A 10,567-nucleotide genomic window follows, 5' to 3' on the forward strand; every position below is an offset into this window, starting at 1 on the left:
GGTATTTAGAATGTAATGAAGTTTAGTGACATGTCATTAGAATGTAATAAAGTTTTATGACATTTCATTAGAATGTAATGAAGTATTGTGACATGTCATTAGAATGTAATGCAGTTTTGTGACATGTCAATGTAATGTGTCATTAGTTTTTATGACATGTCAAGTTTTATGACATTTCATTAGAATGTAATGAAGTATTGTGACATGTCATTAGAATGTAATGCAGTTTTGTGACATGTCATTAGAATGCAATGAAGTTTATGACATGTCATTAGAATCTAATAAAGTATTGTGACATGTCATTGGAATGTAATGAAGTATTGTGACATGTCATTAGAATCTAATAAAGTATTGTGACATGTCATTAGAATCTAATAAGTATTGTGACATGTCATATAACGTAGTGCATTATTAATTTCTTAATGCCAAGTGTAACATTGATATTTACCATAATACAATAACTACGTCAATATTTTGTTACATACTGTCTGTATTTACATTTTTTTCTGATAAAACTGATTAAAATCTTAAAGATTCGTAAATAGTTTTAACATTGTATGTACTAGTGACTTTTTTAGAACTTTTCTCGAAGGTTCTGACACGTAACAAGTTCACGCAGAATTAAAATTCGAAACACTAATTATCAAAGTTCGCGTCTGTACTTCCTGGTTAATGTTTGGTAAATGACAACTTTAATTGTTATTGCTTCTTAGAAATAGCTTTAGTGGCAAGCAGTTTCTTTGTGATTACGTTAAACAGTTGATGAATGGCTTTGAAAAATAAAAGAACCCAGAAAAGGTTTATATATACATACATATATTATATCTATGCCTTTGTACTCTCGTCCACAGGCGAATACAACAACACCTGTTGGTGACATTAACAGACTGGTGTAAAACGTGGTTAAAGTTTTGTCTACTATCAATATCAGAATTGATATACGTGCTGTGGCATATTTTTATGTTTTGTTACGCTTTTATTTGAAGGATATTTTTTATTATTATTTCTAAAAATCACCACTGCCAACTTGTAGGTTCCTTCTGTCTGACTGAATAGTGGGATATGACCATCATCTTTATAGCGCACCCATGACCCAAAGTGCGACGCACAGTCTTGGGGCAGCAGACCATACACCATGAGTCCTCATATTTCCAGTCTGATAAGCGACGGACCACGAACCATGAGTCCTTGAATTCCTATTCTGAGCAGCCGATTCTCATGGAGTAATAGAAAATATTCGTAACAGTCATCCGATAAGTTTAGTTTATGAAAACTACGCACATATAATTATATATATACAGATGCATAACTTCACACGCATGAACACAATTTATGTATATGTATACACAGATAGACATAAATAGACATCCATTCAACACAGACATATTACTAATATGACTTATTCTCTCCTAGTCTCTTGGTGTAACGATTCATACCCTCTCCTCTTGAAAAAAGCTCTGTAAGGCCAGGTGGTTAAGGTGTTCGGCTCTTAATCTGAGAGTCGCGGGTTCGAATCCCCATCACACCGAACATGCTCACCCCTTTTATCTGTGGGAGCGTTATAATGTGACGATCAATCCCACTATTCGTTTATAAAAGAGTAGCCCAAGAGTTGGCGGTACGTGAAGAAGACTAACTGCCTTTCCTCTAGTCTTACACAACTAAATTAGGGATGGCCAGCGCAGATAGCCCTCGTGTAGTGTTTCGCGAAACTTAGAATAAACAAACCCTTGAGTAAATGGCGTATGGGTGCATTATTGGAAATCTTTTATATAATAACAAACTATTACTTACAAATTGGGCCTGGCATGGCCAAGCGCGTAAGGCGTGCGACTCGTAATCCGAGGGTCGCGGGTTCGTGCCCACGTTGCGCCATACATGCTCGCCCTCCTAGTCATGGGGCATTATAAAGTTACGGCCAATCCCACTATTCGTTGGTAAAAGAGTAGCCCAAGAGTTGGCGGTGGGTGGTGATGACTAGCTGCCTTCCCTCTAGTCTTACACTGCTAAATTTATCAGTAAGCTAACAACCTACTCACTTAAATACTTGTTGAAGAATCCGCAAGCGATTGCGGCCCTATGTTCCTAGATGGAATCTAATGGTGATAACTAACTTACAAATTATTGTATAGGTGGTTTCCTTTCGGATTATTATTTGGTGCCATAGGTGTATTATAAGAGTAATGTTCACATTCAAATATTTATTCAGACAAACGCAGTAGGCAATAGTTGGCAGAAGGTACTGTTAACTATCTGGCTTTCTTCTAGTTTATCAGTTTAAAGCTATGGAAAGCTTTGCGCAAAAAAATTCTGAAACAAAAATTATTTCATGGAACAATCTCGCAGATCTTTCTTTTACTGTTGATAAATGGTCCTTTGAAACTTGTTGAAACTATACGCAGTCATTTGTTTTCATTCTGAATGAGTTTCGTAGAACGAAAATTATCAGACATTCGAACAGGTTCCTGTAATCTCTAATTAAAAAAAAAATATATAAGGTCGTGAAGTTTTAACTGGATTTTAAATGTGTTACTTGCAAATGTAAAGTCTGTTCTGGTATTAATTTTCACTGCTCGAATTAACTTATATCATTTTTCTCGACGAATAACTTTTATTTTGATGGTAATAAATATAGTTCAATTCCGTGCTTTTATATATATATATATATATGTATAAAGTATAATCAATACGTTATTATTCTGTTTGTTTTTTAAATATATCCTTAAAAGTATATATACATATATATCGCCTTCTCTCTCCCATCTCCATGTGGCTCACTGGTACACTTGACGCCTTATAGTTTTAAGTATCACGATTCGATCCTGTGGTAGTCACAACACACAGAACCCATTATGTTGTCTTGTATAAAACACCGAAAAAAATAGAAGTATATATGTAATTTGTTATAATCTAGAAAACAAGCCGATACAAAAATAAATTAAAAATAATAAACAAAAACGCTGCATTAATTAAAAAGATCTCAGTTATAATGTGGGATATGAAATGTACCTTGGTTTTGGAGGTGAATGAAGAAGTAGAACACACATTGCAGTGGGGAAACACCGTCTATCAGTCTTAACCTTCATTTACCAGTCTCACATAAATAAATAAAATAAGGAGTAGCAACAGATATAGAAATATAAATTAGGAGAGCGAAATGTGGGTGCTCAAGCTCACAACGACCCACATTTATATCACTCTTTGCCGTCTTCAATTTCTTTCCTATATTTGTAACAAATCCCGAATTTTCCCATGCAATTTACAATATCGACAAAAGTATACCTTAGACACATATACACTGAACATATCTCTCATAGTATTCAATGTTTTTGTTGACTTATTATTCCAAAGACAGTACTTGTGGGAGCCAGGCACTCGTAATTTGAGGGTCGCGGGTCCGAATCTCTGTCACATCAAACATGCTCGCCCTTTCAGTCGTGGGGGCATTATAATGTGAAGGTTAATCCCACTATTTGTTGGTAAAAAAGTAGCCCAAGAGTTGACGGTGGGTGGTGATGACTAGCTGCCTTCCCTTTAGTCTTACACTGCTAAATTAAGGACGGGTAATGCAGATAGCCCTCGTGTAGCTTTGGACGAAATTCAAAATAAACCAAACCGTTATCTCAAACAGCGGCCCAGCGATACAAGTGTTTTGTTCTCAAGACGAGGTTTATGAGGGAATTAAAATATGTTTACAACGATCTCACTCTACCTTCTCTCTGTGTTTTCACAAATAGGCCTGGTTACGTCATGTCGTTTTTCTTATTCTGAAGGTTGTTCCGGTAAGTGATAGATGGAAAAGGTGGGTCGGTTGCCACAGAACCCCATTGATTTTCAGAATTGGTATTTGAAATTTCGTTGTTTTTTTTTTTTTTAATTTCACGCAAAGCTACACGAAAACTATCTGTGCTAGCCGTCCCTAATTTAGAAGTGTAAAATTAGACGAACAACAGCTAGTCATTAACACCCACCGTTAACCCTTGGGCTACTCTTTTACTAACGAATAGTGGGATTGATAGTAACACTATAACACCCTTATATCTGAAAGGGCGAGCAAATTTGGTGTGACAGGAATTCGAAACCACGTTCCTCAGATGGCGAGTCAAGTGTCCTAATCACCTAATTATGCCGGACCTTTGAAACTTTGAATACTGGAACTGAGTAAGATATATTCTGAAACTTTGAAAAGGTTTTTATGGACAGCTAAATGGTTTGCACCAAGTCCTTTTAGAACTCACAGGTACGTCACTGTGGTTATGCAACATATTTACAACTTCACTGTAAGGAATCGCTTGTTTGTGTTTGTTAACTCTAATAATATATCTTATGATTAACAAACACGCTAATAAAATAAAACAATTCTATCTAGCATGGAATTACACTTTGTGTGCTTACTGCAAACAGTTCCAAGTGACTATGTAACGTCTCTCTCTGTGTATAGTTAAATTACCATGACATCATAGGAAAATGACATCACGGACCTCTTAAAATATTTGCCATTAATCGTTTCCACTTATCTAAACTAATACACTACACAAGTACTAAATTAGCCCACCAGTAGCACAGCGGTATGTCTGCGGACTCGCACCGCTAAAATCCGGGTTTTGATACACGTGGGAGGCAGAGCACAGATAGCCCATTGTGAAGCTTTGTGTTTAATTTTGTTTGTTTTGGAATTTCACACAAAGCTACTCGAGGGCTATCTGTGCTAGCCGTCCCTAATTTAGCAGTGTAAAACTAGAGGGAAGGCAGCTAGTCATCACCACCCACCGCCAACTCTTGGGCTACTCTTTTACCAACGAAAAGTGGGATTAACCGTCACATTATAACGCCCCCACGGCTGGGAGGGCGAACATGTTTGACGCGACTCGGGCGCGAACCCGCGACCCTCAGATTACGAAGCGCACGCCTTAACGCGCTAGGCCATGCCAGGCCATGCTTAATTTAAAAAAAAAACAATAGCAGTATTTGATTATTTCATCTGTCGGTACGATCTCGTGGCAGTCAGTTCTATTTTTCATTAGTAAAAGAATAGCTCATGAGCTGGCAGTACCTTATGTCTAGTTTTTGGCTGCAAAATTAGAAACAGCTAGCACAGGTATTCCTGTTGTAGCTTTACTCTAAATTCAAACTAATAAAATATGACGTTGAAAAATATGTAAAACCTAAAAGATATTTAAACAGCTAGTTGACGATAATGAAGAAGTTACCAACTGGTATTGAAATGCTTAAATCTGTTATTCGGTTTTGGCCCCAAATTGGTACAGCGGAATGTCTGCAGACTCACACCGCTAAAATCCGGGTTTCAATACTCGAGATGGGCAGAGCACAGATAGCCTATTGTGTAGCTTTGTGCCAAGAACAAACAAATAAAAACAAACCATATTTTTGTTTACTTTTTTTCGATTTTAAGCAGGTTTAGTTTTTTCTCTTATGGTCCATAGATCAGATGATTTACAATGTTCAAATATACGCGATCTATATATGCGGTATATCAGCATTTAATATATATGTTTGCTTCATAATTTTAATAGTACAAGGTTATAAGAAATTGAAATCTGTATTCCACAACACTCACTGCACACTAGAAGTTCCATCTTCTCTGTGAATTTCAGACATGCTCTGCTGTTTGTTTGTCAAACCTAGAGATTTATCCTTTTATTTTAATATCCTCATGAACTGATCACGAACTTCCTGTTTTTCCCCACGTGACTTGGCTCACTAACATTAATAAGAAACACAAGAATTGTAGAACATCAACCAATGTTAATCACCAACAGTTCTGATACCAGCAGGTAACACAACGGCCTTTCTAACATCTCTGTGTGTGGTGAAATATAGTCAAAGTCATATATATATATATTTACGCCAGGAAGCACGTGCGCAGGAAATGGTTCTATTACTTATGTATAACGATATGTCAGAATACTTTGATATATTAACGAATTGTAAACCTGACCAAAAATTGTTAAAGTATTCAATGGTTCGTCTGTTATAGAGCAAAACCATATTGGGTTATCTGCTGTTTACGTCGCAGGGAATCTAGCCCTGTATTTTAGCCTCGTAACTTCGTAGACTTACCACTGTCTCGTCATGGGACAAATAATTAAAGAAAAACATAATTGTATCACTTTGTGTTTAAATACAAACAAACAACAACAACAACAAAAAGAGTTCTAATGTTTTGTTACACAGCAGTTTGTTGTGTTGAAGGCACACTAGCGTTTATACGACAGGTATATAATTTTCCATCTCAGCTGGTTCTGTAACTTACAATAATATGGTTACCTTACACTTTATTTCATGTTTTATAAAGCTGTCTAAACTATAAATTGAGTTCTTTGTTAAGCTTACTGTGAATAATGAACAGGCTTACTTAGACCTAATGTGGCATATCTCAATTTCTTTACTTGTCGTTGTTACTGCTTTATAGGCAAGTAAACTTACTAGATAGTTTTATTCAGTGCATCTGTAGGGGACACAAAGAAGAAACTGACGTATGAAACGAAGCTGAGTACTAAAGTATGTGTAGCTGACAAGGCTTTAGGTACGATTATCAGAACTGGAAGGACAGGTATAAATACCATAGCAGATAGCCATTACTGCACTAAACCTGACCATAAATTCTTGGAAGTTTTTTCTCCGTTATTTCTCAGTAAGTAAGTACAGAATATTTTGGATTTCAAAAAAATCTTTTCTAAACAACTTTAATACTGAAACTTCTTAGAATGGACGGCAACTGCCTGTTGTGGAGACACAAGTGTAGAGGACGACGTTTCGAAAGTCTTCCGCCTTTCGTCTTCAAGACTCGTGTCTCCACAACAGGCAGTTGCCGTCCATTCTACAAAGTCTCATCATGAATACTCTGCTTAAACAATCTATCAAAAAATTGTAATGCTGTTATTTGTACTGATATTAAATACATTTTGGAAAGAAATGTGACCTAAAAATTTAAATAAATGACCACAAAATGTAAAGATAAAGAAACAAAAACTTCTATGTGCATTTGCGGTTTTAATATTGCAAGGATTACTGATGCAATTACGTCCCTATAAGTAGTCTAATATTTTTCTCTGTCATTCTTGAATGCTATTATTTAGCATTTTAAATAAATAAAACAAATTTAAGTTGAAATAATATCACCAGGTGCAACCTGTTTGAAATAATTAATTAATTATGGATTATTTCAGATAAAAATGACCAGAACATTTGCCTGGGTCTTTCTTCTTGTCCTCATGGTTTCCATAATTACAACAGCAGTTCAAGAGGGTTGTGGTGAAAGCCAACAAACACAACCTGTAAAATTCAAGAATCCTGATGATTTACGTACCTATTTAGCACATCTAGATAATTTCTTTGCTGTTGCTGGCCGGCCACGGTAATAATTATCTTCATCAGCCATGTTTTAAAATGAGTAAAAAGTTATAAAAACGACTTTTTTTTTTAATCGCGCCACCTAGCTGAAAGCCCTAATAACACGTATCTATAAAAGGATCTACATTTTCAGTATGCCAACAAACTTTTTTTTTTTTTTCGTTTGCTTAAGAGTATGTTTTAATTGTGGCCAGAACAGATCCTTTAATGCAGTGGTTCTCAAATGTTTCGAGCTCATCTGACACTTTTATTTACTTAAACAAAATTAAACCTAGGCCTTAATTTAAAAAAAAAAAGATAAAAACCTGATAAGAAAAATTCACATTTTTAACACTTACCCGTTACTGCGAAAGATGTTTCATTTTTTGTTGTTGTTTTTTCTGGCACGATTTAAAAATATGTGGAACCATTTTTTTTTGTAAATTTTAATGGAAAGAAAATACTGGTGAGTCTATGTAGGTACAGGGTGAGTCTATATGTTAGGTATATGTAGTGGAGAGCTCAGATAGGGCTTATTATAAGAGTTGTGATTTTTTAATATTAATTTTGTCATGTACCACCGATATTAGCTCCACGTACTACTCTCCCCCAGTGGCTCAGCGATATGTCTGCGGACTTACAACGCTAAAAATCGGGTTTCGATACCCGTGGTGGGCAGAGCACAGATAGCCCATTGTGTTGCTTTGTGCTTAATTCCAGACAACAACAACAACAACATTCACGTACCACAGTTTGAGAATCCCTGCTTTAAAGTATTTTCTTTACTTGTAAAAAGGCTTCCCCTACTAGCTTAGCGGTATTTGTGTAGCATTAATGTACGTTAAAAAATCAGGCTTCAATCACCTTTGTGAGCAGAGCACAGATAGGCCATCTTGTTGCATCACTATTGATAACAAATAACTACGGTGGATTCAGCAGATAACCCGATGTGACCTTGCTATAAGAAAACAAATACGCACACACACAAATAATCAAAGAAACGCTTATAAAAATGGTCGTTTACGTAGCAGATACTTAACAAAAGTAGAATAAAAAGGTAATGTAAATTATATAAATACATAAAAACAAATTATTATTTTTGAAATGAAAATGCTTAAGAAGGATAAACAAGGAAGACAATGTAGGCTAGTAAAATATGTAATATATTTTATAACAGTAAAATATGCAATATATTTTATAACAGTAAAATGGAATATATTTTATAACAGTAATATATCTAATATATCGAATAAAGTTGAATATTTATGAAGCAGTTAAGAAACGTTTAATAATCATTATACATTGTGTTTTAATATTTTTCTAGTATAATATTTATTTGTTTTTTTTTTCAGATTTGGGCGAAGTCTTCCAGTATTTCCACCTCGATTTTAGTGGCAACACCAACTACGTCAGTTATAATTATTTCTATAATAGTTCAAGAATCTATCTATTAATTAATATGTAGTTCGCTTTCTATCTTTCCAACTAACATACGATACTATACTCTAATAATGTCGGTGTGATTCCTAAAACGTACGTAAATTGTACTGAAAAGAAATAAAACCTTCAAATTAAGCAAACCAATTTTTCTTACGAGTTGTTTTTCTTAACACCAGTTTTTTTTTTTTTTTTACTTTTTCACTAACTCATATTCTCAAGTATTAACACATTTCAAGCTCGCGAGAGGCCCTGCATAGTCAGGTGGGTTAAGACGTTTCGACTCGTAATCTGAGGGTCACGGATTCGAATCCTTGTTACACCAAACGCGCTCGCCCTTTCAGCCGTGGGGTGTTATTATGTGACGGTCAATCCCACTATTCTTTGGTAAAAGAGTAGCCCAAGAGTTGGCAGTGGGTGATGACGACTAGTTGCCTTCCCTCTAGTCTTACACTGCTAAATTATGGACGGCTAGAGCAGGTAGCCTTCATGTAGCTTTGCACGAAATTAAAAAACAAACAAGCTCGCGAGACATTTTTTTAAAGAAACACTCTCAAACCTTTGAAACAAATACCTGAGAGTTTAATTACACATATATTTGAAAATATCTACAGTTTCAATATGCCAGCAAACAATATTCTCTGTTATTATTACTACATATACTTTAAAACCAAGCTATCGTTCATTACACATTTTTATAAATTGTTAATACATACATAGTTATATCAGGCAGTCGATTTATTGATCTGTTTGTTTGTTTTTGAATTTCGCACAAAGCTACTCGAGGGCTATCTGTGCTAGCCGTCCCTACTTTAGCAGTGTAAGCCTAGAGGGAAGGCAGCTAGTGACCACCACCCACCGCCAACTCTTGGGCTACTCTTTTACCAACGAATAGTGGGATTGACCGTTACATTATAACGCCCTCACGGCTCAAAGGGCAAGCATATTTGGCGCGACAGGGATGCGAACCCGTGACCCTCAGATTACGAGTCGCACGCCTTAACACGCTTGGCCATGCCAGGCCAGATTTTGTTCATATTTCATAAATTCTTAACAGTATCTTACAGTTATTACAAATGAAGTTCATTAATTGGTTTAACTGACTTTATTAAATATTATAAAACAAATTATAGCACACGACAGACCGGAGTTCAGTAATAGCGGACTTTGACTAAACATCTGCGAGTTCATCCTTACGGGTCACACGAATCCAGTTTGTTTGTTTCAAAGGATTTCATTGTTAGTATATTAGGACATTCATTCCTTTTTCAACTAAAGAAATAGAATTAACTGAAAACTAAGATGAAGAAAAAACGTAATTCATGACAAATTTAATCCTGATTTACTAATCCAGTTAGGGTAAAAACTGAGCTAGGAAACGACAGCTTCTCCTCGGATTAAAACGTCATCCTAACGTGTGCCTCCTGCATTGATTTTGACGTGATAAGTATATTTATGTACTATAAAAAAAAAAACATATACCAATGACCCATGTAAGTAAGAGAAATAATGAGTAATTTTTATTAAAGTTTGTTTCATTTCGAGCGCATTTCGTAAAAAAAAAATTGAAAAAACCCATAAAATTTACTTTCTATTTAACCTTTTTTTTTGATATGGAGTAAAAACTGACAAATAGTCAGTTTCAACTAAAATGTTTTCATCAGAAATAGCATCAGAATAGAACTTTCTTTTCAGTTCATTATCAGACAATATATATATTACTCCTTCGGTATGTCTGTGTCTATGTACTTATAACACTAAAAACCGGGTTTCGATA

General features: G+C 35.3%; 1 long non-coding RNA gene across 2 annotated transcripts; it reads left to right on the plus strand.

Moving 5' to 3' along the window:
- The first annotated feature begins 6,522 nt into the window (after nucleotides 1-6,522).
- On the plus strand, nucleotides 6,523-8,929 carry LOC143231456 (uncharacterized). Of its 2 annotated transcripts, none has more exons than XR_013016930.1 (3): nucleotides 6,523-6,659; nucleotides 7,191-7,378; nucleotides 8,706-8,929. It is a non-coding gene; the product is annotated as an uncharacterized LOC143231456 (long non-coding RNA). The 2 variants fall into 2 exon arrangements; XR_013016931.1 differs by having other exon boundaries at nucleotides 6,538-6,655.
- Nucleotides 8,930-10,567: the final 1,638 nt, after the last annotated feature.

This window comes from Tachypleus tridentatus, chromosome 11, assembly GCF_004210375.1.
Source record: "Tachypleus tridentatus isolate NWPU-2018 chromosome 11, ASM421037v1, whole genome shotgun sequence".
Lineage (NCBI taxonomy): Eukaryota > Metazoa > Arthropoda > Merostomata > Xiphosura > Limulidae > Tachypleus > Tachypleus tridentatus.